The sequence below is a fragment of the Triturus cristatus genome, chromosome 7 (genome assembly GCF_964204655.1).
Source record: "Triturus cristatus chromosome 7, aTriCri1.1, whole genome shotgun sequence".
Lineage (NCBI taxonomy): Eukaryota > Metazoa > Chordata > Amphibia > Caudata > Salamandridae > Triturus > Triturus cristatus.
Window position 1 is genome coordinate 231,880,347 of NC_140590.1, and position 26,975 is coordinate 231,907,321.

Below are 26,975 nucleotides of genomic sequence, written 5' to 3' on the forward strand. Positions count from 1 at the left end.
TACGAGCATTATTGTAGCCAATGCCTGACTGGGGCCGTGCGGGATGTGTAGTGGCGGAGTGCTTCTTTGTTATCTTGCTTAGTGATTTGATGATACTAGAGGTTTCAAATATTGGGTATGGTGCTGTCTTCCCTTTCACTGTACAACATGCAGGATGTGTGATGACGGAGTGCCTCTGTGTTATCTTGCTAAGTGAATTGAGGATACTGTTGGCTTTAAATATTGTGTATGGTGCTGTCTTCCCTTACATTGTGCAACATTTTACAGTAACGCACATAATATTCATATTAATAAAGTGCCTGATTACAGAGCGACTCCCTTTAGGAGGAAATCATACACAGCGCACTCTTAAATGGGTGGGTCAGTCTGTTATAAAATGGTTTGTCGCAATTGACCATAGCATACCATCGCGATATATAGCTAGTAAAGATGAGATTAGGCCTTTACCGCTACCGGCACAACCCCCTTTTTCAATCACTTTGGAATGGCCACTTGGGTTTAGAATTTTCTCCTCTTGCACATTGTTATGTGGTGTTTTGTCACCTATTGCCATGATTTTGCCCTCACAATAGCCTTTCTATACTCCTCAGGTAATTACATGCAGGACTTATCATACCTGTAAGAAACTCCGGATTGTTCCAGTACAATATACTGGACTTGAATATTGCTATTTACTACATGGAATTTTGATTACTGCCATGGTTGAGCTAAAAGGTAGCATTTGCTATTGGAGCCTTCATATGCGAATTGGAATATTGTGTGAAGGTACGCTCTATCTTTTGAACTTGTGGCCCATGCTGTTCTAACTCATTTGAGACCCTCTATTCCGATGCATGCTATGTGGCCATTGCTGCTCAATCTACTAGAAACCCTCGGGTCACACGCACGCTATATTTGGTTCTCTCTACATATGGGATTGGTTTCTGGGATTCTTTTAACACAATATAGCCAAGCACACACATTTCAGCCTAGTTTATGTACACTTCAGGTGTCCCTTAGTACTCTCTGGGACCATCATGCAATGTAACGGTTAATTGTTTTACCATATATAAATATACAAAATCCTCTTACAATAATGGGTTACAACACGCCCTGTGCATGCCCCTCTTGTGTTTATACTTAAGGTGTAGAGTTTTTTCCCTAACATGTATATTTCCCAAAGAAGAAACAATTATTTGTTTTATGTTAATATGTTTTGGTTTTGTCATGTAGTGAGTGTTTTCTTAAAACTACGTTTTTAATGTTAAAATGAGTGTAGTCCTGTCACTGTAGTCCTGTGTCATGTTTTTTAAACAAAGAGAGAATTGCTTTTATGTATGTGTTTGTCTTTATATGTATATTCATGTTACACTGTATATTGTATTATTGCAGCCCTGATGAAGTTCCCTGTGAGGGAATGAAACGCGTTGGCTGAGCTTTTCGTATCGTTGATTGGGCATATGATTTTGAAATAAAGAACTCTGTTGACACTACTGGCTTGCTTCTAGACTTCATTACCTGGCGCACCCCCATTTCATTGTTATCAGCCTTGGATCTGGAGCACAGTGGCGTCGTGCAGAGGCCGGCGTTGGGGTTAGTTGCTCAGGAACTTTACATATTGGAACTAGCGTGAGGTGCAGAACTTGGGGTCCGCCGTTGCTATTCTTAACATTTGTCTTGTAGTAAGGCATCTAAGCGGAAAATAACTGAACTTTATTTATTGAAGGCTAACCATGATCGTAGGGAAAAGAACGGGCACTTTCTGGCGCTTACAGTTTCGATCAAATTCCGCCAAGACCTGGGGAAGGTTATTTCTACCTTTCCTCTATTACTGTAGCACAACACAGATTTATCCCGCTGCACTTCCACCTGAATCTAATCCCCTGGATGTGTGGGTTCCCAGAGAGGAAGTTCAAGCATGCAGACCTATAATAACTCACCCCAGTCCGATTTACACCCGGCACTGTTTTGCAAGTTTTATGTTACTGAAAGAGAAAGGTTCCTCCTACCAACCTTAAGGCATCAAAACTTCACGCAATGCAGAGTGGCACTGCATTTTTTAAAAGCTCTTCCTAACCCCCATGTTTGTTTTATGGTACCATCCTGGCTGTGGGCTTGTTGGAGAAATAGAAGGGTGAGTGGCTTGCCGCTCTGAATTCTTTTTTAAATTGTAGTATTCATGGATCAAACAGTATATGTGATTTTGGTTTAAATGAGGTACCTAAAAAGTTTAATACATTTTTGTTAACGCTTTCTGGCTTTTATATAATATGTTTTTATCACGGACTATTTAATGAAATTGAGCTTTTATGATCTGTTTGTACATAGATCGAGTAAAGATTTGATTGAATGATTCTGCATGTGTAGGTAGCAAGTCAAGGTTGACACCTTCAAAATGTGTGACTCTGTCAAAAGTCCTGAACTCTATATCAACCAGTACTCTCCTAATGCACATACCTTTGTGCTTACCTAATACAGTGCATCCACATCTCAGTTGTGGTACACCACATGGTGCTCGCCTGAACCCCATCACCAAATTCTCCTTTCAGGTGCTCTACCAATGGTTACCTAGTGGACATCAAGGTTTGTCTCTTATGCTCTTTATGCACATCTGTTTGTCTGTAAGCCTTGGTGTGTGTACGCTTGTTGCACTGTGTGCCTGGGTGCCAATATTTTCTTAGGCATTAACATCTTTTACGTATAGGTGTGTTTTTCAGAGTGCAAATGTGCATGCTCAGTATGTGTACATGAACGTACATGCCAGGTTTCAGGATGTCTTGGTGTCAGGTTTGGAGCAGATATAAGGAGACCACAGGACTAAAGCTTGTAATCCCAGTTGTTCACTTGTTTCAAATGAGATACAAACCAATGATATCTCAATCAGCAATCGGAGGAAAGGGAAGACCCCAGAGACATAGGTCATTAATCGCAAATTACCAACTCTGGACCTTCATCGAACCACCGCTCTATAATCTTAAGAGGACACCAGAAATATAGAACAATTTTAGAATAGAGCTCCTCTTTAAGATTTGTTCATCACAGAGGATACATACATCAGGAGTTTGCAGCCTATCTTTCTAGTTGCTGGTGTAGGTCATATGAATGGAATGTATGGAATCTACACCAGGAACCTAGGAAGCTGAGTAGGGCATGAGAGTAAATGGTGGCAGAGCAGAAAAATACTCAGTCAGATAAAATACCAGACAGGGCACTGCAGAGATGAGGATGCCAGCACTGACAGTCAAATAGCTACTCAAGGGTATCAAAATACAATGGGCCGATTCACAAAGGTAAACTTAGAGGAAAGTCTAACCATACGACTTTCGGTATTCACAAATGGCATTTACGAGTAGTAAAGTTAGACTTTTGTCTCAGAGTAACTTAAGTTTTGGTCTTAAGTCAAACTGAGTGCAAACTTAAGTTAAACTGAGACACAAATCTAACTTTACTACTCGTAAATGCCCCTTGTGAATACCGAAAGTTGTAACGTTATACTTTTGTCTCAGTTTACATTTGTGAATCGGGCCCAGGATCCGCGAAGCAGCAGGAAAGAAGGTTCGGGCAAAGGCAACTATCATGGAGGAAAACCACAATGTGTGCGGAACGCAAGACTCGGTGACAAATGAATGTGTCAGAGGAAAGCTGAAATTACAATGGACATTGCAAGGCACCTACCTGGTGCATGTGATGTGTTTAGATACTGATGTTACCTTCATTGACTGGGAAATCCCTCCTTGACCTAGATGTGTAACCTCTAATGCACAGCAATGACGTTTTCTACTGAGTTTGTGACATCCGATGCAATGGTGCGGATGGAGTGGGCTTTTCTAATTCATTAGTTTGCCTGAACTAGGCGTCTGCTTTGTAATATCCGTTTCTAGGCGACTAGATATCTGAAACTGGAGTGGAACAGGGACCGTCAAGAGTGCCTCGCATGGAGACATTTCATAGAATGGAGATCGTGCACATTTGTGGTGTTTCTAGAATGTCACCTCAAGAAGCACTCAAAGACAGTGTTGTCACTGTATAAATGCTTCTTTGGGAGCCAAACCTTCATGGTCATAGATAGTGTAATTACTTTCTGATGAGGACCATTGTTTGTGTTTGATCCATGAGGTTCCTAGCACTACTGCAAGAGCTGGAACATCGATGATGTCACATTTGATGTATTCAAAGTACCCAGACCGAGTAGATGTTCAGAGTGTTCGAGTTTCTTTTCGCACTGCTCCGGAAGTAAGAAAAGTTCCATTTATACCTTTAATTTCTTCAGGTTTTTCTGAGCCCCTTATCAACATTGTATCTTCTTTTAAGAAAGTAGTGTCCAAAAAACAACCAATAGCCCTGGAATCGATCTAGGCATATTTTTCAATTTGTCTACTGGTCTTTGTTAATACGACACTGCTATAACAATTAGACTTAGTGCTAACAGACGAATCGGAAATACTTAAGCTCAACCTCTGCCTGTATTTCAAGGTCAAGCTCTCTTGTCTGCTGGCAACGTGCACATTTCTAACAGTGGGGCCTGACTTGACGAAATCCTCTTTTCTGCCATCTTTCCTTCCTTTTTAAAGCTCTAATCATGAATTGCGGGATACTGGAGCGATTTTACCGTTTCCTTGCAGTAAAATCTCCCCCAAACCATGCAATTATGAATACAACTCCATGGAATGGGGAATTAGCACGTGAGAGCCGTAAAACCACATACATTTTCCTATTTATGCCGTCTTACCACATGCATTTGTCACCTGCTCTGAGCACGTGTCCTCTTAATTGCTTCCACCTGCATAGGTTCATCAGTGGTAGATTCTAATTGCATTTCTGCAGTAGGAAAGGTCAATCAACCTGAGTGAATTGCCTGTTTCTCATCTTTTGTTGTAAACGATTAAGGCCTGTTAAGGCCACAAGGGTCGATGAACTAATGGGTCAATTTGCAACTATAAATAGGGCATTCTTCAACTCGTCCTTCAAACCTTGATGGAAAGCAGCAGTCACTGCTTCGTCAGTCCACAAGCCCTCTAACAACAAGGCTGAACCAACTAAAGGGCATATTGACAAGGGCCGGCGATAAATATCGCATAGCGCGCTTAGCGCTTGCATATTTATCGCCGGCTATCTCTGGAATTTATCGCCCGGTTAGCGCGTTATTAACAACGCTCATCGCAAGGCGATAAAAATTCCAGAGATAGTGTGGATTTCGATGTTTTTCATGGTGGAAAACTGCGATATCCTAGATGATAGGGCCTGTGGTCTTAGCCACAGAATCCACCCCCCATGTTAAGTATGCCTTAGTCAGGAATTTAACAGACGTTAAATTCCTGCGTTAAGGCATACTTAATGCGATTTAAAAAATCACTACCCTTCCTTGTTAATATCGCGAAGCTGCCTTTGCGATATTTTCCTTGGTTGGTTTCACAGCCATGCCTACTTTGTATCTCGTTAGCGATGCAAAGTTAGGCGTGCTGGAAACGGGTGCTAAGTCAGCAAGACACGCGATAGCGTGTCTTTGCTGATAAGGCAATGAAATTATCGCCGCTTTTCGCCCGAAAACAGACGCAAAAGCGGCGATAATTTCATATCGCCGCCTTGTTAATATGCCCCTAAAGTACCCATCTAAGGGTCTAATTTAGGTTTTGGCAGATGAAGCACAGTCTATAAGGGTGGTGGAGGAGATTACACTCACTCTGTGAGTTTTGTCCCAGGTTGTGGGAGGCCATTATTTTTTATGTCCCTCATTACAAGGTTTTTCATAGTCATTGATGGACAGAAAGAAACAATTTCACACTGTCCGCCCTACCTACATAGAGTGGGCCGCTTAATGCTCTACCGCAAATGACCACTACTCCATGTGGCCATCGTACGAACCTTTACATCAATAGAGCCAACAGGGGCTCCATCTACGAAAATGATTTGCCTCTTGGGACCCTTAGCACTTCCTTTGTGACCTCAGGCCTCAGAGGTGGAAAAATCTGCATCAAGACCACAGTGGTGATTCCACACTCTTAATTTTTTGTCAATTTTTCGTTATAAAAATAGTGAATAATATTGCATTATTCAATATTAGCGTAATAAAAATGGAGCACAATACGCTAGAATGGGAGCTTTGGTGGCAGCTAAGGTAAGTAAAAAATGCTTTTAAATGTATGTTGTGTTCGTGCTTGTGGGTAAGAGTGCGTTTGTGTGAGGTCTGTATGTGTAAGAAAGAGTGAATGTATGTGTGTGCATGAGAGATTCAGTGAGAGGTAGTGAGTGAGAATGTGTGAGATTGAGTGTTACTAAGTCTGAGTGATTCATGATGAGCGAAAATCAGTGACTGCAAGTGAGTCAGTGAGAATGAACTTCCTGGAAAAAATCTTTCAGGGTCAGGGTTCATCTGATGTCATTAAGATTAAAGGGTATGTGATGTCTCTTGAGCTACCCCCTCCATTTTGGTGTATCAACGCCCATGAATATCGAGCCCCAGTCATGCTATGAATAGGACCCAGAAGGTCAAGGGAGTAGCCCTTTACTTCCTGGTCTTTCATGCCACTCCCCCCGTTGCCGCTGCCCCAGCCTCCTAGCTCCTCCTGAAAGCACTGCTGGTCACGGCCCGAGAGGCTGCAGGTTCAGTCCCACTGTAGGGCAGATTGGATAAAATGTAATAGGAATTGGGCTGTTTTGGGTTTACTTGAGCTTCTGGTTTCTTTTTTTTTTGCCATCTTGGTTGTTTTAGTTGTTTTACAACTCTCAGTATTTTCTGGCGTCTGATCAGCTGTAGCCTCCATCTTTTTTCCTCCTCTCACAGGTTCCTGCTCATGCAGGTTCCTGCTTCCTGCCTCCCGGACAGCCCTTTCCTCCTCCCAGGGCTATTTATGGAGGCTGCTGCCTGGCCTTGCCGCAGGTGCACGAAAGGCAGGCCAAAAGCAAGCCCGTCTGCACCTTGACTGCAGCCAGTGCCAGTACCACTGCCCCCCCCCCCCCACAAAGGTACACCGCCACAAAACTCTGAACCATGGACCTTGGATGCACCAACAACCACTGTGGCCTCACATCCCAGCATCCCACGAGGGGACCGTTTTCCTGCTGATACTGCTGCCTCACCTTCAGCACCAAAGCAACCAATTACACCAGAGACACCGCAAACACGGCCGCATCCACCACGTCAACCGAGACCACCAGAACACAATTTCAGTGCATCCTACTCAACACACAATCACTCAGCAAACAAGCAACTGAGATCTGGGACACAATCGCATCTCTCACCCTGGACGCCAACCTTCTCACAGAAACCTTGCTAAACCCCGCCTACACTCCAGACATCACCATCGCCATCCCCAAAGGCTACAAGATAACACACAAGAACCAAATCAACAAACATGAAGGTGAAATCGCCATCATCTACAGGGACGCCATGCACTGCACAACCTCCCCAGATGACCCGAACCCGGCAATGGAACACCTCAACTTCCAACTCCACTCAGACGTCATAAGCACCATCAGAGGCACTGTTGCCTCCAGACCACAAGGACCCCACCCCAGCTGCAATGCCATCCAGGACCTCATCGCACGGTTCGAATCAACTCCGAGCACTACATCATCCTAGGAGACCTCTACTCCCACCTCAATGACTCCAGTGACACCAAAACCACAGAGTTCCTGGAGAGCATGAGCAACGTTGGCCTAAAGCAGCTTGTCACCAACCCAACCCTACCCACATCACAAGGCACACGGTCAACATGATCTTCACCTCAGCAACAAAGTCAGGTACAATCACACCACACAACTCAACTGGTCCTACACCTACAGCATCCACTTCACTATCTCAGGAAACACCTACTCCAGCATTGTGTCCCCCCACATGCACTGAAGAGTCTGGAAAAAGGTATCAGAAGGCCAGTGGAACAACGGTCTCCCTTCCCACTGCCCAAATTCTACACACAACACAGAACAGGCAGCAAAAATCATCTCCCAGTGGATCACAGAATGCACCGACACCATTGCCCCCACCAAGACAGCCAGGGTCAAAGGACCAATCAACAGAGCAAGCTGGTTCACTGAGGAACTGCACTCAACCAAATGCAACTGTCAGCAACTAGAAAGGAAGTGACTCATCAGCAAAAAGTTGGAAGAATGCACCACCTTCAAGGGCGCTCTCAAACAGTGCTGGAGCGGGTAATACAAAATGTTGTATACCCCCCTTTCTGCATGTTTATATTAATCCGAATAATCAATTAATTGTAAAATTATTAATCAGTTTGAAGTGATAACTCACCAATTATATTAACAAAAGAATTACACGTAGGGATTGCACCTTGCATGGCTATATTACTTGTAACCTAACTTGAGTACGCATATTAATAGTAGAAAACTAGAATATTGCATGTTATATGTTGCTTTGGAAATGTATTTGTGATTTGTGCTTTATTCAGTGAGTATAAACCGCTCTGAGTGTTGCTTCTGCTAGATAAATTCACACATATATGGGTATTAGCAAGGGGATAACATTTTATTAGCCATTTCTATGTTTTAATTACGTTTTTGTGTTTCTTTTGCTTAAGTTGACCATTTCGGCCTAGACAAGATGGCTGATCGAGATGTTAAACGTGACTGCCCCGACAACACGAGGTTCTGGGTGAAATGCGCACGCGTCACCGCCAGCAGCAGTGGCCTGGACCTGACCCCAGGAGAACATGTACCCTTCAAGGACGCTCCGGGAACCTATCCAAGACCAAAGACAAAGCTCAATTTAAAAGCCGGAACAAACAAGTTTGATGACTTCATCATTTGACACCCTGAGAACTGTACCTCTGAACCCCAAGTGGACCAATCAGGACTTTCTAAACCCCGATCTTGATACTTTTTTACATTATTTTCATTATAAAAGTATTAGGTCTTGCTCTTCTTTGACAAACTCGATTTCCTGACGTTATGCTGACGGAGAGGACGGTGACACTGCTGGACAGCTGTTATCCTGACTCTTTGAGAGACTGAATTGCGGCCTAACTTTGCTGAATAAAATTCTTCTTGACTGACTGACTTAGAGGACGACTTTAGCCAGAATAGGTAAATATGATGCTCTGAAATGCTGATGATGATTTCTAACGTTTCTTGCAATATTTCTTAGATAAAGAATAATTGATTAATTGACAAATGTGTTGTGTCGATTATTTAAGAAGAGAATTTAATGAGATTTAAAGACTAGATAAATGACTGTGAAACTAAACCTGCAAACAACTAAATGATCCATCTCCTTATGAGAGGCATATCTTAGGTCTGAGGTCAATGTGTTTAGTGTAAGGTAAAGGTATTCCTTTCATGTCAGCGTTTGGAAGCATATTTCCCTCAGAAAACAGATCAACTGAGAGTAAGTATTGGTGTTATGGGCCCCACCAATGAATGTATATGAGTGAATTTGATGCTGAGGTAGTTGATCTGTGCCGAAGGGGGAATTTGATGTTCCGCGCTGCAACAGTTTTTCTGGTAGCAAGACGATGGTTTTTATTGTTTTGGTTTGGTGATTATTGCTTGTAAATAGCTTATTGATAATTGGTTATTGAAATTGGTTTATGTACTAACACTCTATGTTCAGTCGCGTTGAGTTTTATGTTGTTTGCACGGCTTCTGGGATGTAGGAAGTCGGAAGTTTGTAACGGTTCCGTAGTAGAGCAGAGGTAAGCGCTGTTCTCCGGAAAGACGGAATTGTTGTTATCCTGTAGGTACACAGGAGAAACGTGTGACGATTGAAGTTGCACAATGCATTGTCTGGGTTCGATTCGGTGACATCGCCGTGTGTTGCCATTAGAGACATTTTCTGTGTGAAAGAAGTGTGTATGATAGCGAAGGTTACCTGTGATATTCTGGTCTTAGGTACCAGGGATTCAACTGGCATTCTGATAACGCTTATCACTGGAAAGGTAATAGGTACTCTCTGAGCTTGTTAGAAGGACAAAGGAGAGGTAAGCGCTGCTTTGTTAACATATGTCATAATTCTGTAGTAGGACAGACTGTTCGCTGTTCTCGGGAAAGACAGGATTCTGTGTGAATGTACTACATTTTCTTGTGTGAAAGTGCATGAATGAAAAGGCATTCGGGTTAATTGTGAAACTCTAGTTTTATTTCTCAGGAGCATTGGGTCTCCAACTATGTGTCTTAATTCTGGAGAAACGGTTGACTAATGCTTGTTACAAGGGTGAAGTAGAGGGATGTGCTACTTTATCAACGGAAGTAACGATTCTGTAGTAGGCCAGAGGTAAGCGCTGCTCTCGGGAAAGACGGAATTCTCGTGAGAAAGGTCTATTGCTATTCTTTGGTTAGCGAAGCGGACAATGGAGACGTTTTTATGTTGTTACTAACAGAATTGTAGAAATTGAAACAAAAAACTTACTGAGCAGATTTGTAAAGGAGGGGTAGACAGGAGCAGGAGCTGCCGCAGCGGCTGCTGACGTCAGAACGACCGCGCTGGGATTGGACAGTCGGTCGGAACCGTAAAACGCTCCGGATTGGTGCGTTAGTGTGCGCCGCGCTAGGAGTGGAGAAATACAGGGTGACGTAAACGCTCCCTATTGGTGCGCTAGTGTGAGTCGCGCTGGGATTTGAGAATTGTGACAGTGACGTAGATGCTCCGGATTGGTGCGATAGTGTGAGTCGCGCTGCAATTGGATAGAATAGCGGTACAGTGGTAAGGAGAAACTAGTGAGACACGAAAGAAAGGAAAATATATTGCGATCCACCAGAAAGGGAGAAAAAGTCATGGTTTGGTAAAATTAAGAAGTGGTTTAAGAAGGACAAACCAATCATAACTGGGGAAGGACAGTTACTTCCTCCACCGAAAACCCTGCATCCTTCATGGTTGCGAAATATGGATATCACACGTGCATTTGGTTAGATAATTGGGTTAAATACACATAAAAGGACGGAGTATTGGCTTTTCCAGAGCATGGTTCATTTAATTTGGCTGTTTTGAGAAATTTGAGAGAGAAAATGATGAATTTAGAACCGAGACCTAGACCGACTCAATTTGAGGTGTTGACAGAGTGGGAAGACGAAATGGATGACCGAGAAAGACAGAGAAATGGAAGAGGATATAGGTATCTGTTTGGCAGATCATACGGACATGAGACGCATGATGATCGAATGAGAAGATGGCGAAATGTGAGTATGACTAAGGGTTTGTTTCCCGTAAGAACTGCAGGAGAGAATGAAGGACGAAAGTGTGTAGAAAAGAGGCATAATGTGGAATTGAGAGGGTATGGAATGAATGAATCAGAGGATGATGTTCTTGATGATATGTTTTATAAGAATCCACCTCCATATTGACCAGAACCAGAAATATTAAACCCAAGCGCACCAGTGAAAGAAACAGTACAAATTATAAAATCGGAACCAGAGTTCCAAGATTTAGGAAGAAACAATTCCATTAGAGAGGTAGAAAAGAAGTCTGGAGGAAAATTGGATGTAGAAAATTCAGCAGAATTAGCAAAAACAACCCTAGAATTAACCGAGAAAATAAGAGAATTGACTAAGAATTTGGAAGCAGTAACTGTACCAGTAACGATAGGTCCAGTAAAGCCTATTTTTGACAAGCAGAAAGACAGCGAACATTGTTTGACAGTCCCTTATAAAAGTAATATACCGGTTGAACAACCAAGAATGAGTCAGAGTGAGAATCCATGGAGACAGACTATGAGTATGATTGAACCGAATTTTTCAAATAACCCGTTTGTAGGTCAAAACTGTGCAGAAAAACGTATGACAATGATAGAGACAATGTCAGAAACTCAAAAAAAGATTTTGGACAAGGAAATATAGAGAAGCCAGTAGGACCATCTACAGAGGAGTTGAGTGAATGGTTGAGAAGCTTGCAAAAGAAAGACAAGGAATCCCAGTCAATAGATGTAGCTAAATTACGAATGGTACTGGAAGAATTAATAGTAGGAACTATCCCGACAGAGAAGTTAAAAACCTACAAAGATGAGGAATTGTTCTTTCTTTGCAAAACCGTAACGTGGAGAGCAAAGAGTCTTCATGAAAGATTAGAAGAAGTGGCCAATGAGATGGGTATTGATATTGAAAAAGTAAAAGCCTTACAGAAACCCTATCGAGTAGATTTCACCGAAAAAGATATTGAAAACATGAATACCACAGGACGAACAGGTTAGATTAAGGAAATAAATATTTTGCTGAGAAAATGGGGAGATGTGGACAAATGGAAGAGCAGATGGCATCGTAAGCGAGATGAAGTTTCAGACAAAACGTCTTCAGCCTATCCTATGAGAGAAAAAGAGAAGCTTGGGACAGAATACCCCATGAGAGAGATTCCGGGAGGAGGATATGTGCATGTCCCATGGACTAGACAGGATATTTTGTCATTTACGAATGACTTCCCTCGACTGCGTGAAAAACCCGTCGAGTGGTATAGACAGGTGGACAGATTTGTGAAATTATCCAAATCATTGTGGATCGATCTGAATAGCTTGTTTGACATAATCGTACCAGCAGATCTATGGACAGAATGTAAAATAGTAATAGATTGGCCGACACAGGAATACCCAAGGGATCCTAAGATAGGAGCTCCAGACCCTGAGGTAATGAAGAAATACGAACAGGTTATGGTATTTTTGAAGAACAAAATACCCCCTAAAGAGACAGATTGGGTAAAAATTGACAGAACACATCAGGAAAGCAAAGAATCAGTACATGCCTATTATGAGAGGTTAATTTTAGCCTTTAAACAATTCAGTGGAGATGAATATTTGAGTGACAAGGATTTGAGTCATTTCGTATGCAGATTTGTATATGGTCTTCGTCCAGAAATTAGTGAAATGATAAAACAGCATACAGTAGATTGGCAGAATAAGAAAATAGACGAAGTATTAAGACATGCTAAATATTTCAGTGATGAAATTGAAACAAAACAGCGAAAACTAAAAGAGAAGGCAATGTGGGCACAGGTAAAAGTAGCAGAGAGACAGGAAGCACAATTCGTGGAACAAGCTGGGTCAAAACAGAGATTTAATCCTGGGAAAAATAAAGGGAATATTGAGGAAGCTAAGAGGATATTTCCGTGTCATAATGGTGGTAGGATAGGGCATTGGAAATCCGAGTGTAAGAATCCACCAAGTACTAATGATGAAAATTCATCCTTGAATCCACAGGTGCAGAATGAGGTGAGTGGTCAACAGCAACGACAACAGCAGGGTGTAACACAACAGAATCAGGTACCAAAACCACCTTTTCCACAGAACAAAAATTGCCAGAAGTATAGTAAGGAGAATGGTTTCTACAACTAAGAACAGGTAAATAAGCCGCAACGCGCTAGCGCTGCTTCGCAGTTTTGGCTGCAACACGATGAAAGCGATTCAGAAGAGGGTTATTGACGGTGCCGAAGTGAGAAAGAAGAGTGCATACTTGGCGCAACTCTAGAAGTAGACCAGACAGGTCCATTTGTAGATGGAAAGGTTAATAATGAAAATATTACTTTCCTATTTGATACTGGTGCTACTCGATCAACAGTTAGATCAGCTGATGTTAATAATCTTCCTCTATCGGATGAAACGATCCAAGTAGTTGGTGTGTCCAACAAACAGATTAAAACTTATCTTACAGAACCAGTGAAAGTTAGTATAGGGAAATTTTCGGAAATGCACAGATTTGTAGTATGCGACACCAGTCCTGTGAACTTGTTAGGTAGGGATTTATTGTGCAAAATGAATTGCACTATATTTTGTACTCCAGATGGAATAGCCTTTGAAACACCAGATGATGATGTGCTGTATAAAATGACAATGGCAAACAGAACTACCAAAAGAATTAAAACAATCAGTAAATGCAGTGGTTTGGGACTTTACAGGAGAAGACGTAGGATTGATGAGGAATGTAGATCCAGTAAAGATAACTGTAAAAGAAGGAGTATGTTACCCAAATGTCCCACAATACAAATTGACACCTGAAATAATCGAAGGAGTTACTCCTGTGATTGAGAAAATGATAAAACAAGGAATTTTGAGAGAAATAATGAGTAGCCCATGTAATTCACCAATAATGGGACTGAAAAAGCCTAGTGGGAAGTTTAGAATAGTGCAAGATCTGAGAAAGATAAACAAAATTGTTGTACCATGTTGTCCCATTGTACCGAATCCATCTGTGATTTTATATCAGATCCCTCATGACGCAGAATGGTACACAGTGATTGATTTGTGTCATGCTTTCTTTTCCATTCCATTGCACCCTGACAGCCAACAGATTTTTGTGTTCCAGTTTGGTGAGCGTATTTTGGCATGGTGCCGAATTCCACAGGGGTATGCGGAAAGCCCCTCAATATTTAATCAGCTATTGATAAAGTCTTTGGAGAGTTTGGAAATGCCCGAAAATTCAGTACTAGTCCAGTATATCGATGACCTACTTGTGGCATCGAAAACTTGTGAAGCTTGTGAGGTAGACACAGTAGCTTTGCTGAATCATTTGGCCAATGGAGGATTAAAAGTGTCACCATCAAAATTACAATTTTGTAAGAAAGAAGTACAATATTTAGGACACAGCATTGAGAAAGGACACAGGAAAATAACCATAGACAGAATCAGGATATAAAGAGAATGAGTCCACCAATGACCCAAAGAGAAGTGAGAATGTTTCTGGGAATGGTTGGATATTGTCGTCAGTGGATAGGAAATTTCTCATTGATTGCAAAACCTTTGGTGCGATTGACAAGAAGTGATGTAAGAGATCCAATTGATTTGAACAAAGAGGAGTTGGCATCATTCAAGAAGTTAAGAGGAGGATTGTGTGAAGCGCCTGCATTAGGTATGCCTGACTACGATAAGGAGTTCGAGTTGTATTGCAGTGAGAGAAATGGATGTGCGCTCTCTGTTCTAGTACAGAAGCATGGAAAACTGAGGAAACCAATTGCATATTTTTCATCCATGTTGGACCCAGTAGCTGTAGCCCTTCCTGGGTGTCTGAAAGCAGTAGCTGCTACATGTCGAAGTTTGGAACAGAGTGAAGGAATTGTGATGGGATACCCTGTGAAAGTGTTTGTACCTCATGATGTGGCGATTCTTTTAACAAGGAGTCAAACTCAGTATATGACGCACAGCCGACTGACTAAGTATGAAAAGGTCATTTTGGGTGCAACAAATGTGAGTCTTGTGAGATGCGTGAATGTGAATCCTTCAACATTGTTGCCTGATGTAGAGCATGTGGAGGTAAGAGATGAAGCAGATCATGATTGTTTGGATGTACTTGATTTCTGTGCAAAACCAAGACCTGAAATAAAAGATGACCCTTTACCAGAAAGTTATTATGTCATGTTTGTTGATGGATCTTGTCTGAGAACAGATGATGGAGTGCTGAGTGCAGCATATGCGGTATGTACAGTTGCAGCAGTGATGGAAGCATCCTATTTGAAAGGAGTAAGGTCGGCCCAAGTAGCTGAACTTATTGCCCTGACCAGAGCATGTAAGATTGGGAAAAGTGTGAGAGTGACTGTGATAACTGATAGCCAGTATGGCTACGGGGTGGTCCATGATTTTGGCCAAATTTGGCTTCAAAGAGGTTTCCTGACCTCAAGTGTAACTCCCATTAAGAATGCTGAAGTGGGTGGAAAGTTGCTTGAGGCAATACAGCTGCCTAGGCAATTGGCTGTGGTAAAATGTGCTGCTCATAGTCGCAGTGGTGATTACATTGCCACTGGAAATAAATTTGCGAACGACATGGCGCAATATTGTGCACGAAATCAGAATTCAATCAATCGGGCAAAGGAAAAGGAGTCGATTTCTTGTTTCCCAATGTTTACTAACACTGTGGGAACATGGGATGAGGTAAGACAATTGCAAGAAGAAGCAGGAGAGGAAGAAGTAAAACAGTGGGTAAAAGCAGGATGTGCACCAAGACAGAAAGATCATGTGTGGGTCTATCGAGATGGAAGACCAGTTATGCCTGATAGCATGATGTCTGCCATGGCACGGATGTATCATGGACAGGGACATATAGGGAGAGACGCCATGATTAGGTCTTTTAAACAAACTTGGTATAATGCCAAGTTCAGGCTTGTGGCGGAAAGTATTTGTCAAAGATGTCTAATTTGTCAGCAATACAATCCAGGAAGAAAGACAGTGGTGAGTCTAGGAACAATAGGTCGAGAGGGAGGGCCTTTCACCAGAATGCAAGTAGATTTTATTGAGATGCCTCCTTGTAACAGGTTGAGGTATGTTCTGGTGATGGTGTGCCTATTCTCCAGGTGGGTAGAGGCGTTCCCAACAGGAAGAAATGATGGAATGACAGTGGCAAAATTATTTTTGAGGGAATTTATACCTAGGTTTGGGTTCCCAGTAACAATTGATTCAGACAGAGGAGGACATTTTCCTAATGAGATTATAAAACTGATTTGTGAAGCATTGAATGTATGACAAAAACTGCATTGTGCCTACCGACCAGAGGCTTCTGGTGTAGTAGAACAAATGAATGGTACTATCAAAAACAGAATAGGGAAAATGTGTTTAGCCACAGGTATGAAATGGCCCAAAGTCTTGCCTCTGGTACTCATGACTATTAGATCAATACCAGACAGAACTACTGGTTTGAGTCCTCATGAGATCCTCAATGGACGCGCAATGAGACATGTATTTATACCAGTCAACAAGCTAATGACAATAACTGATGACATGGTATTGGAATACTGTAAAAGCCTGGCTGACGCAGTTCATTCTGTGTTTCATCAGGTTGGAGCGGATGCCACCACTCTTGAAAAAAAGCCAGCTCATGATCTGAGCCCAGGGGACTGGGTAAGGATAAAAGTACACAGAAGAAGAAACTGTTTGGTTCCTAGGTGGGGAAAACCAAGGCAACAACAGCTGTGAAGTGTGCTGGATTGAACAACTGGATCCATGCAAGTCATACTTTAAGAATTCCAAATCCAGTTTACTGTAAACAAAAGGAGTATTTTGATGAATCAGAATCCAGTACTGAGTCAGATGACGGAGAGCCAAAAGATAAGGAAGGAGAAAACTCTGAAAGGGGGGAGACCGAGCCAAGGTTAACATTGTTCCCCAGAAGTAACTCCCTGAGGAAAAGGTTACAGATTTCTGAATCCAGTTCAGACTCAGAGACAGAACAAAGAGCACATTCGTCCAAGAAAGAACAAAGGAGGAACAAAGAAAAAGAAAATGGAGAGACAATGAAAGAAAACCGTGAGAAGGAATTGCCAGATGAAAGATTGAGAGAAATTCCACCTGAAACAACACCTTTAGATGGACAGGTGCCAGATACAGGGAGAGGGGGAAAGATTCTTGCGGAAGACCCCCGAGGAGGCGTAGGGAACTCCAACATCCAGTTAGAAGCAGGGACAAGTAGTCAGCAGAAAGATTGCGTGACGGAGATTCGAGGAGGGACAGAAGTAGGGAAAACAAAAGAAGAGGTGGAAAAAGAAATCGTTGAAGGGAAAAATCAAGTTGAAACAGAGTCTGAGGAAAGCGAAGATGAAATACCAGAAGGCCGAGTTCTGAGAAAGAGAGTTTGGAGAACTGAAAAGAATGATAAAGGGAGTAAATTGAAAAGAGCGGCAAAAGACGAGTTGTGGTCAAACAAAATAAAGAGACTGAGATATCGACTGACACATGTAAATTCGCCAAGAGCTGAACAGGTGAATGAAGTAACGAGTCAGGAAAAATCGAAAGAAGAAGAACAGACAGTTGTCAAAGAAAACAAACGAACAAGAAAACCTAACCAGAAGTATAAATCACCGGCATGGACATATGTGGCCCTGCCTGAAGTGAAGGAAGAGGCGGATAGCCAAGGAAATCCAGAGGTGGTTGTACCGGAAGTGGTTGAGGAAGACGAAGAATTGGAAATCCTGAGAGTTATCTTGTCCGATATTGGAGAAGAAGCGGATGTTCAGGACAACCTGTATGTTGAAAATGAAGGGAAGGTGAAAGATGATGAGATGCCAAACTGAATGAGATAAGAAATTACGAATGGAAAGACAATAAAATACTGAAAAAGACAAAAACTTGTAGAACCACATAGGTGCTCAGAAGCCTTGGGTTAGAAACTAGTTGTGAAGTAGAAGAGGCTAAGTCAAAAGACACGACTCATTTTAGAAAAGATGGCAAACGTAGAAAGTAGCAAAAGTAGATGTACCTTCCTTAGAAGATGGTGCAAAATGTGTTGTTGTTGTGCAGGATTATTAATGTTTCTTTGGAGTATTCTTGCTCTATTAATTTCATTCAAAGTTACTGTAGATACATTAGAAGGACATAGTGATAACATATCTAATATAGGGAAAGTTCAAAAGGTAGTTCCAACAAGAATAGATAAAAACTATTTACATAAATACAGGTCAATAACAGATTTTTCTAACAATGTGTTTTCAAAGTTGTTGTATAAATATGTCAAAACAATGGACGTAAGGGATTGCTACGTTTGTATGCAATTACCTGCATCTGTATCTGAAGGAGTGACTTATCATCACCTTCCTGTAACATATGGAATAACATGTAGTGTAATAGCTAGTTTATTTTATCAAACAGGTAAATTAGAGTATTATTTTTCAGATGTAGATACTATATTTTCACAAGTACCAGCAATTAACAAACTAAACAAGGTAAAACCTGCAAAGGTATTAGGTGAATTTTTCTTAGAGACAAATGAACTAACCTTAGAATATATATTTAGAAATAACTTGACTTGCAGTTTAAAGAAAGAGGAGAAGACATTTTTGGATATGGTTGAAAAAAGGAGATTGAAAATGCAAAGGAAGGTTTCAGAAGGGAAAGTGGAGAAAACGGTTTGGGATGTAGAAACGAAGAAACATTTAGGAGGGGAAACGAGTCAAACTATGGCTTTAGATTGGCCTCAGAAAGGGAAATTGTGTATAAGAAGGAATCAGATGGCGTATGACAATTATTTTCTAGGGAATAGTGAGTGCCATGATACATACCGAATCATGGGAGGATGAAGATTTAAAGGTGGAAGAGATCCAGTCTTTCCAGGACTGTATTTTATTTGTGGGAAAAGGGCATATTATCGTATGCCAGACCATTGGTATGGCACATGTTATATTGGCCTGGTTTTTCCAAAGATTTTTCACATGGATAGAGGAGAAGATGGTGTACATAGTCTAGGTAGTTATTTAGCATGTAGCAAGAGAGAAACTTGGACTGAAATTGTGGGTGACATTTTTGGAGCACTGATACCCGCAGTGGGAATATCTCTGAATGCAAACAAAATTAGAAAACTTTCAACAGTAGTGGATCGTTTGTCAACAAGCACCGCTGGAGGATTCTTATTGGTGAATACTGAAATACGTGCTATGGTAATGCAAAATTGACTTGCCCTTGATATTTTATTGGCAAAAGAAGGTGGAGTCTGTGGAATGCTGAAAGTTCAACATTGTTGTACTTACATTCCTGACGAAAGTAGAGATTTGAAAATTTATATTAAAAATATTTCAGAATTGCATGATGAAATTGTACCACTGGAGGTTGAAGGTGTCTGGGAGAAGATTGGTAAGAAAATATCAGCTATTAAAGACTTTGTAGTAAGATTAGGTAGTACATTTATAGGTAAGATATTATTTCCATTAACTTGTGTGATTTCCTTAGTATTAATAATTAGACTAGGTTGTATTTGTTGTAGAAAGAATACAAATCAGAAAAGAATAAAAAGAGAAAACTTAAGGAGAAGGGATAAGAAACAAGAAAGAAATAGAACTAGAAGAGTTAAAGGATAGCATGTATAAAACAGCAAAAAGAGAAGAAACAGGGGAAACTGAAATATGAACGAAACAAGAAAATAATTTAAATTTCCATAAAAGGGATACAACATTTTTAATTAGTGTGGTGATATAATCACCAAAGGGGGGATTGCTGGAGCGGGTAATACAAGATTTTGTATACCCCCCCATTCTGCATCTTTATATTAATCCGAATAATCAATTAATTGTAATATTATTAATCCGTTTGAAGTGATAACTCACCAATTATATTAGCAAAAGAATTACACGTGGGGATTGCACCTTGCATGGCTATATTACTTGTAAACTAACTTGAGTACGCATATTAATAGTCGAAAAGTAGAATATTGCATGTTATATGTTGCTTTGGTGATGTATTTGTGATTTGTGCTTTATTCAGTGAGTATAAACCGCTCTGAGTGTTGCTTCTGCTAGATAAATACACACACATATGGGTATTAGCAAGGGGATAACATTTTATTAGCCATTTCTTTGTTTTAATTACGTTTTTGTGTTTCTTTTGCTTAAGTTGACCATTTCGACCTAGACAAGATGGCTGAACGAGACGTTAAACGTGACTGCCCCGACAACACGAGGTTCTGGGTGAAGTGCGCAGGCGTCACCACCAGCAGCAGTGGCCTGGTCCTGACCCTGGGAGAACATGTACCCTTCAAGGACGCTCCGGGAACCTATCCAAGACCAAAGACAAAGCTCAATTTAAAACCCGGAACAAGCAAGTTTGATGACTTCATCATTTGACACCCTGAGAACTGTACCTCTCAACCCCAAGTGGACCAATCAGGACTTGCTAAACCCCGATCTTGAAACTTTTTGACATTATTTTCATTATAAAAGTAGGTAGGGAATTGAACTATTAGGTCTTGCTCTTCTTTGACAAACTTGATTTCCTGACGTTATGCTGACGGAGAGGACGGTAACACTGGTGGACAGCTGTTATCCTGAATCTTTGAGAGACTGAATTGCGGCCTAACTGTGTTGAATAAAATTCTTCTTGGCTGACTGACTTAGAGGACGACTTTAGCCAGAATAGGTAAATATGATGCTCTGAAATGCTGATGATGATTTCTAACTAACTTGCAATATTTCTTAGATAAAAAAATAATTGATTAATTGACAAATGTGTTGTGTCGATTATTTAAGAAGAGAATTTAATGAGATTTACAGACTAGATAAATGACTGTGAAACTAAACCTGCAAACAACTAATTGATCCATCTCCTTATGAGAGGGATATCTTAAGTCAATGTGTTTAGTGTAAGGTAAAGGTATTCCTTTCATGTCAGCGTTTGGAAACATATTTCCCTCAGAAAACAGATCAACTGAGAGTAAGTATTGGTGTTATGGGCCCCACCAATGAATGTATATGAGTGAATTTGATGCTGAGGTAGTTGATCTGTGCCGAAGGGGGAATTTAATTTGATGTTCCGCGCCGCAACACCACCTCCTGAAAGAAACCAAGAAGAGCAGCCTAGAAGAACGAATTGAAGTCAACGCAAACCACAGCAAGGAACGCTTTGCCAGGATTTACGAATCCCATAGCCACCTAAAATGAAATTACACCCTCCAAGGAACTGTGTGACAACCTTGTTGATTTCTTCCATGACAAGATCCGGGCCACTTATGAACACTTCGAAAGCCAACCCCCACCGCCAACAGCATCAGCCAACGCCCCCATGAACACAAATCCAGAACACATGCTCACCCACTAGGACCTCATTACCATGCAAGACACTATCTCTATCATGAACTCCTTGTACTCGGGAGCACCGACGGACCACTACCCCACCATGTCTTCAACCTCGCAAGCAAGATAAACAGTGATAAGTTCAGAAAGGTCCTGAACATCTCCATCACCGCGGCCTTCTTCCCTGAGGACTGGAAACGCATTCAAGTGAGGCTCCTCCTGAAAAAAAAACATCTGTTAACCCAGCCGAACCAAAGAACTAGCAAAAGCCCTTGAAAAAGTGATCAACCAGCAACTCACCCAACACATAGATGACAACAACCTCATGGACCCCTCCCAATGCAGATTCTGAGCTAAACACAGCACCGAGACAGCCCTGATCAAAGCCACAGATGACATCAGAGCCTTCCTGGACCACACGGCAGCCCTCCTCCTCCCGGACCTGTCCGCCGCATTTGACACCATCTCCCATCACATTCTGATCAACAGACACATTGGAATCCAAGTAAACACCCTCAAATGGATCATATCGTACCTCACTGACAGAACCCAAAGGATCCATCTCCCACCATTCAACTCAGAACCCAAGAAGATTATCTGCAGAGTCCCTCTTCAACACCTAAATGACACCACTGGAGGAAAATGTCAGATCGCAGAGATTCAACATCCATTTCCTATGCCGACGACACCCAGCTCATCCTCTTAATGTCCGAAGATCCCTCCACCACCTAAGCAAACGTCCACAGATGCATGATGAAAGTCGCGGACTGAATGAAGGACAACTGTCTCAAACTTAACACAGACAAGATGGAGGTCCTCATCTTTGAGAACAACACCTCACCATTGAACAACGCATGATGGCCTGTGGAACTCTGCCCAACCCACACCCAGCAAACCACACCCACAACCCCGGCACCATCCTGGAGAGCAAGCTATCCATGAAGAAACAAGTCAACGTAGGCTCATTTGCCTGCTATCCATTAAGAAACACGTCAACACCGGCTCATTTGCATGCTTCCACACACACCCTTTGCAAGCTCTGCAAGATCCTTAGGTGGCTCCCGGTTAACACCAGAAGAACCGCCATGCAGGCCTTCATCTCCAGAAGACTGGACTGTAGAAACAACCTATGAAGGAATCACTGCAGGGCTCCTGGAGAGACTCCAGACAATACAAATCTCTGTTTCAAGACTCATACTCGACCTCCCCAGAAGGACCCACATCACATCCCATCTCAAGAAACTGCACTGTTCCCAATTCAGAAGAGATGTCAGTTCATGGTGCTGACCCATGCCTACAAAGCCTTGCATAACGAGGATCAGCATACATCAGCAAACACCTGACTTTCCATCAACTGACCAGACACCATTGATCCTCTTCCCTCTTCCTCGCAGACACCCCACAGATCCGTCAAGCCAACAGCAGAGGATACTCCTTCTCACACCTGACAGGCCAACCTTGAAACAACCTCCCCCTAATCCTTGGGACCTCACCATCACTCCAGCAATACAGGAAAGAACTAAAGGCCTGTATCGGTGAATGATTAAACTTCCACACAGCAGCCAACCTCTCTAGTGCCTCAAGACACTCATGGCTGATTTGCCATACTTTATAAATGCTTGGATGATTGATTGATTGATTGATTGATTGACTGATTGACTGATTGAACCAAGTACCCAGAAATCCAAGAAGGAAACAAGGAGATTTTATAGCAGTGTAAATGAATCAGAGGAGCTGGAACTAGGAGTGTGGAAGGCAGGGACGAAGATGGTAGCAGTGATGTTTGAGCAGCTACTTGAGGATAGCAAAATATAGGACCAGGGAAGCAGCAGACCTGAAGGAAAAGAAGATAAGGGGGAACAGGGTACTAAGGAGGGGGAAAACAACAAATAGTGCAGAAAACCGGTTATGTCTGCTACCATGTTTGCAATTTTGATTTGTTTTTTTACTTTTTCATGCACGCTGATAACCTACGATAATTTGCTACACGAACAAACATTTCAGTGCCTAGGTTTATAAATTATGTATGTTAATCTGCTTTTTTGAGATTGTGCTCTGTAAAGTGTTCTATTCCTAGTGTGTCTGGTCTGTACCATTTTAAAAATCATAATAAAAAATAAGTACATTTAATATAATGCAGCAGAGCACGTGGTCCTGATGTGAACTACACAGCCCAAATAGTTGACTTCCTCTACCTTTGATGCTGCACTTTCTGAAGTCAAGTATTTTCTCAAACATGCTGTGTGTCTCTGGTGTACATCCTGTGATCCTATAGCAAGAAACATATACAAAGCCCAGTTGACTGACTACAACATTTATTCCATCAAAACTCAATATTTTAAGACTTGGATAGAAATTGGGTTGTTAGTTAAGAGGGTGGGCACCCCACTCGGGCAACAACCACAATCCGTGTCAGGGTAAAACACAAAAGTCACTAATTAACCTGTTCTTACTCCTCTGCTGGCTTGGCACTAAAACAGTCAGATTTAACTTAGAAGCAATCTGTAAAGATTTTATGCAGGACTCAAAACTCAACTCAAAAAAATCACAAAACTGAAAAATACAGACATTTTTATAAAGAAAATGACACCAAAATGAACAAACCCCAAGCATTAGAACCGTAGATATTAATTTGTTGACGTTTTAGGTGAAAATAGAGCCAAAATGCACAAAGCTTCACCAGCGGTTATCTGGTCCAGTTAGACTGGGGGCAAGCTGCAAGTTCAGGCCAACTGGGAAGGAGTGTGGGTCAGATGCAAGGACCAGGATAGACTAGCTCAAGAGTTACCTTCTCAAGTCAGGTGCAAAGAGTTCTGTTCATGTTTAAGGGGGGCCACTAGGAGGAGGCTTTCAATTTGAGGAGCAAGTTGAGCATAGTAGACATTTATTACTGTACTGCAAAGCTGGATCTTCATGTTGTTTGATCATCGCGGACGGTTACAGTTCTGCTGGAGCTTTTTAATTTGGCAGTCGTTGCGGGCAATTGATGCTCAGCGCAAAGAGGTCACTTTGTGTTCAAGAGGAGCCCAAACTTCAGGATTTTCATTTTATCTTGAGAAGGATTTCCCACTGGTGCCAGCCAAGGGTCCAGGACCTTGGGGCACTTCTTGGGAATCAGGACTCATTGCTTCAAATGGCAGCAGGAGGATTCAGGCAGTCCCAGGAAGGTCCAGTTGGTGCTTTTCAGCTGAGAAGTTGCAGGGAGGCTTCTGGAAGCATGCTGTATCCCTCTAGCTCACACAGGAGGTCAGCCAATTGAGCTTCGGAGTCTCTCCGTGTAGCCTGAGCTCATGGAAAGCAGGTCCAATTTTCCTTCTCCATACAGCAAGGCAGTTCTTGAAGCAGCAGGGCAATCCTTCTGGCAGCAGGTCAGTCCTTCTTCTGAATCTTCCACAGGTTCAGGACTGTTCTGATGAAAGGTTCTGAGGGTCCACTTTTATACCTGGTGCCAGCCTCTGTTTTGGGGAATTCCCTGATCTACCCCCCAAACTGGGCCTGGTTAGTTCTTCTCTTCCATGTCCCTTGGTCCTGGCTTCAAACTGGCTAGAATGACAAAGGCAAGGGCAGACCTGGTGTCAGATTTTTTTGTGTGTTCTTCTGGCAGGGCCTTTTAAATTGTAATGAGGGCAGGGCACAGCTCTATCCTGTCACGAAGACCCTCTCCCCTCATACCTGGGCTCTTTTGTCTCACTGTCTGGAAGCAATACGCAACCCAAAACAGCAAAGCCATCCTTAGTCATGTGACCGAGGGCACTGTCAGAAAGGCACGGTTGGTTTGGGCAGAAAAATGCCGTCTTTCTAAAAGTGCAAAAAGAAGAATTGATGGACAGAATGCTGCACAATGTCAAACACTCACCCCAGTACACAGATCTGGGCCTAAATTCATTGTTTTTTGCTCCCCATGCCATTCCAGCTTAGGTCCAGCCATATGCAAATCAGTCTTGACCCTGTTCAAAACAATGGATTTCGGCCCAGATCTCTGTACTGGGGTGAATGTTTGAGATTGATCAGCATTCTGTCCATCAATTGTTGTTTTTGCCTTTGTCACTCCGAGTGGGACGGGTATGCCCAGACGTGGGTCCCGTGCTCTCCATGCCACTGGAACCAAGCTAACCTGGCTGATGAGGGGTGATACCCTTAAACCGGTCCTAGGATGCTTGTTTCTGGTTCAGGAAGGAACTGGCCTGGCTGTACGGGCTGGAATGTTGGCATGGGGAGCAAGGTAAAGACTGATGTGAAAATGGCTGGGTTTAAACTGAAATGGTATAGGGAGCAAAAAAAAGTATAAATTTAGGCCCAGATCTCTGTATTGAGGTGAATGCTCGACATTGTTCAGCATTCTGTCTATCAACTGTTCTTTTTGCAGAGAAACAAATTACAGTTGGCTGCAGCATGCAGTCGACGGGCGAAATAGTTCAGGGGTAGCTAGTTATGGGCCCCTTGGCAGCCGGGGGGAGTGAGGCATAAGGGATTTCTCCTTCTTGAATGTTGGTGGAATCAGGAGAAGGCTGTTTCTAGAGTAATCTTTTGTCCGGCTTTTGATAGTTTATTGGAGAGGTAGATTGGTTTATCAGTGTATAGATACTTGTTAGTCATGCATGCATTTTTGAATATCGCTCTTGCCTCTTTTAGAAGCCAGTTGAGCTGCTTGAGAGTGGGAGTGATGTGGTCATGTTGCCTCTCTCCCAATAGAAGCCTGACCGCCCCATGGAGTGCTTTTGGAATTCCCATTTTCATAGTGTTACCATAGTCCAGCTTGGGGAGGACGAGGGCTTGCACCACAGTCTTTAGGTCATCACTGGGTAAGAAGGATTTGACTTTTTTTTTTAGGAGTAGAGGGCACTTTTTGCAGAATCGGTAATATGCTCCTTCATACTTAAGTGACTGTCAAGTGTGATTCCCAGGGATTCACTTAGAGATGAACAGTTTTTGGTTTAGTGCAGCTAGCTTTGGGAAATAATTTTTCTTTGGGTTGGATGAGGAGGAGTTCTGCTTTGCTGGGGTTGAGTTTAAGGTGGTTGCTGGTTAGCCAGGATTGAGCTGTGTGTAGAGTGCTATTTAGGTGCTGGATGTCACTGACTGATGAGATTTTCATGTAGAGTTCGGTGTCATCGGCTTACAGGTGATAGACAATTCTAGCTTGTCTAAGTCTCACTGCGAGAGGTTCCATATAGAGATTGAATAGGGCAGGAGACAGGGTTGACCCTTGTGGTACACCTTGTGAGACTGGCATTGCATTTGAAATTTCATTGTTGGTTAGCTGTATGCACTTGCTTAGGAAAGAGGCGAACCACTGAAGGACAGATCTTTTGACACCTGCTCACTTCGAGCGGGTGTTTGGGGGGAAGTCATGGATGACCGTGTCTATGGTGGCTAATAGGTCCTGGAGGACTAGGAGGTATACCTATTCTTCATCCAGAGATCTGTGAAAATCATCTACGATGTTCAGCATGGCAGTTTATGTACTGCAGCCTTTCCTGAAACCCGACTGGAAGATGTCATGTAAGTTGTATTTTTCAATGTGGGTGTTGAGTTGAGATGAGAAAGCACACATTTTTCAATGGTTTTGGCGAGGAGAGGGAGGTTAGTT

At 42.2% G+C, this 26,975-nt stretch overlaps 1 long non-coding RNA gene across 2 annotated transcripts in view; it reads left to right on the top strand.

Annotated features, from left to right (window-relative positions):
* The window catches only part of LOC146809281 (uncharacterized), a 455,746-nt gene that overhangs the window by 7,831 nt on the left and 420,940 nt on the right, over positions 1-26,975 (top strand). Inside the window, exons 3-4 of one of the 2 annotated variants that reach the window (XR_014966386.1) lie at positions 591-765; positions 1,372-1,469. The exons of the other annotated variant lie outside the window; for it this stretch is intronic. This is a non-coding gene — a long non-coding RNA (uncharacterized LOC146809281). Of the gene's footprint in view, positions 1-590; positions 766-1,371; positions 1,470-26,975 lie in introns of those variants that run through there. 2 annotated transcript variants of the gene reach the window in all.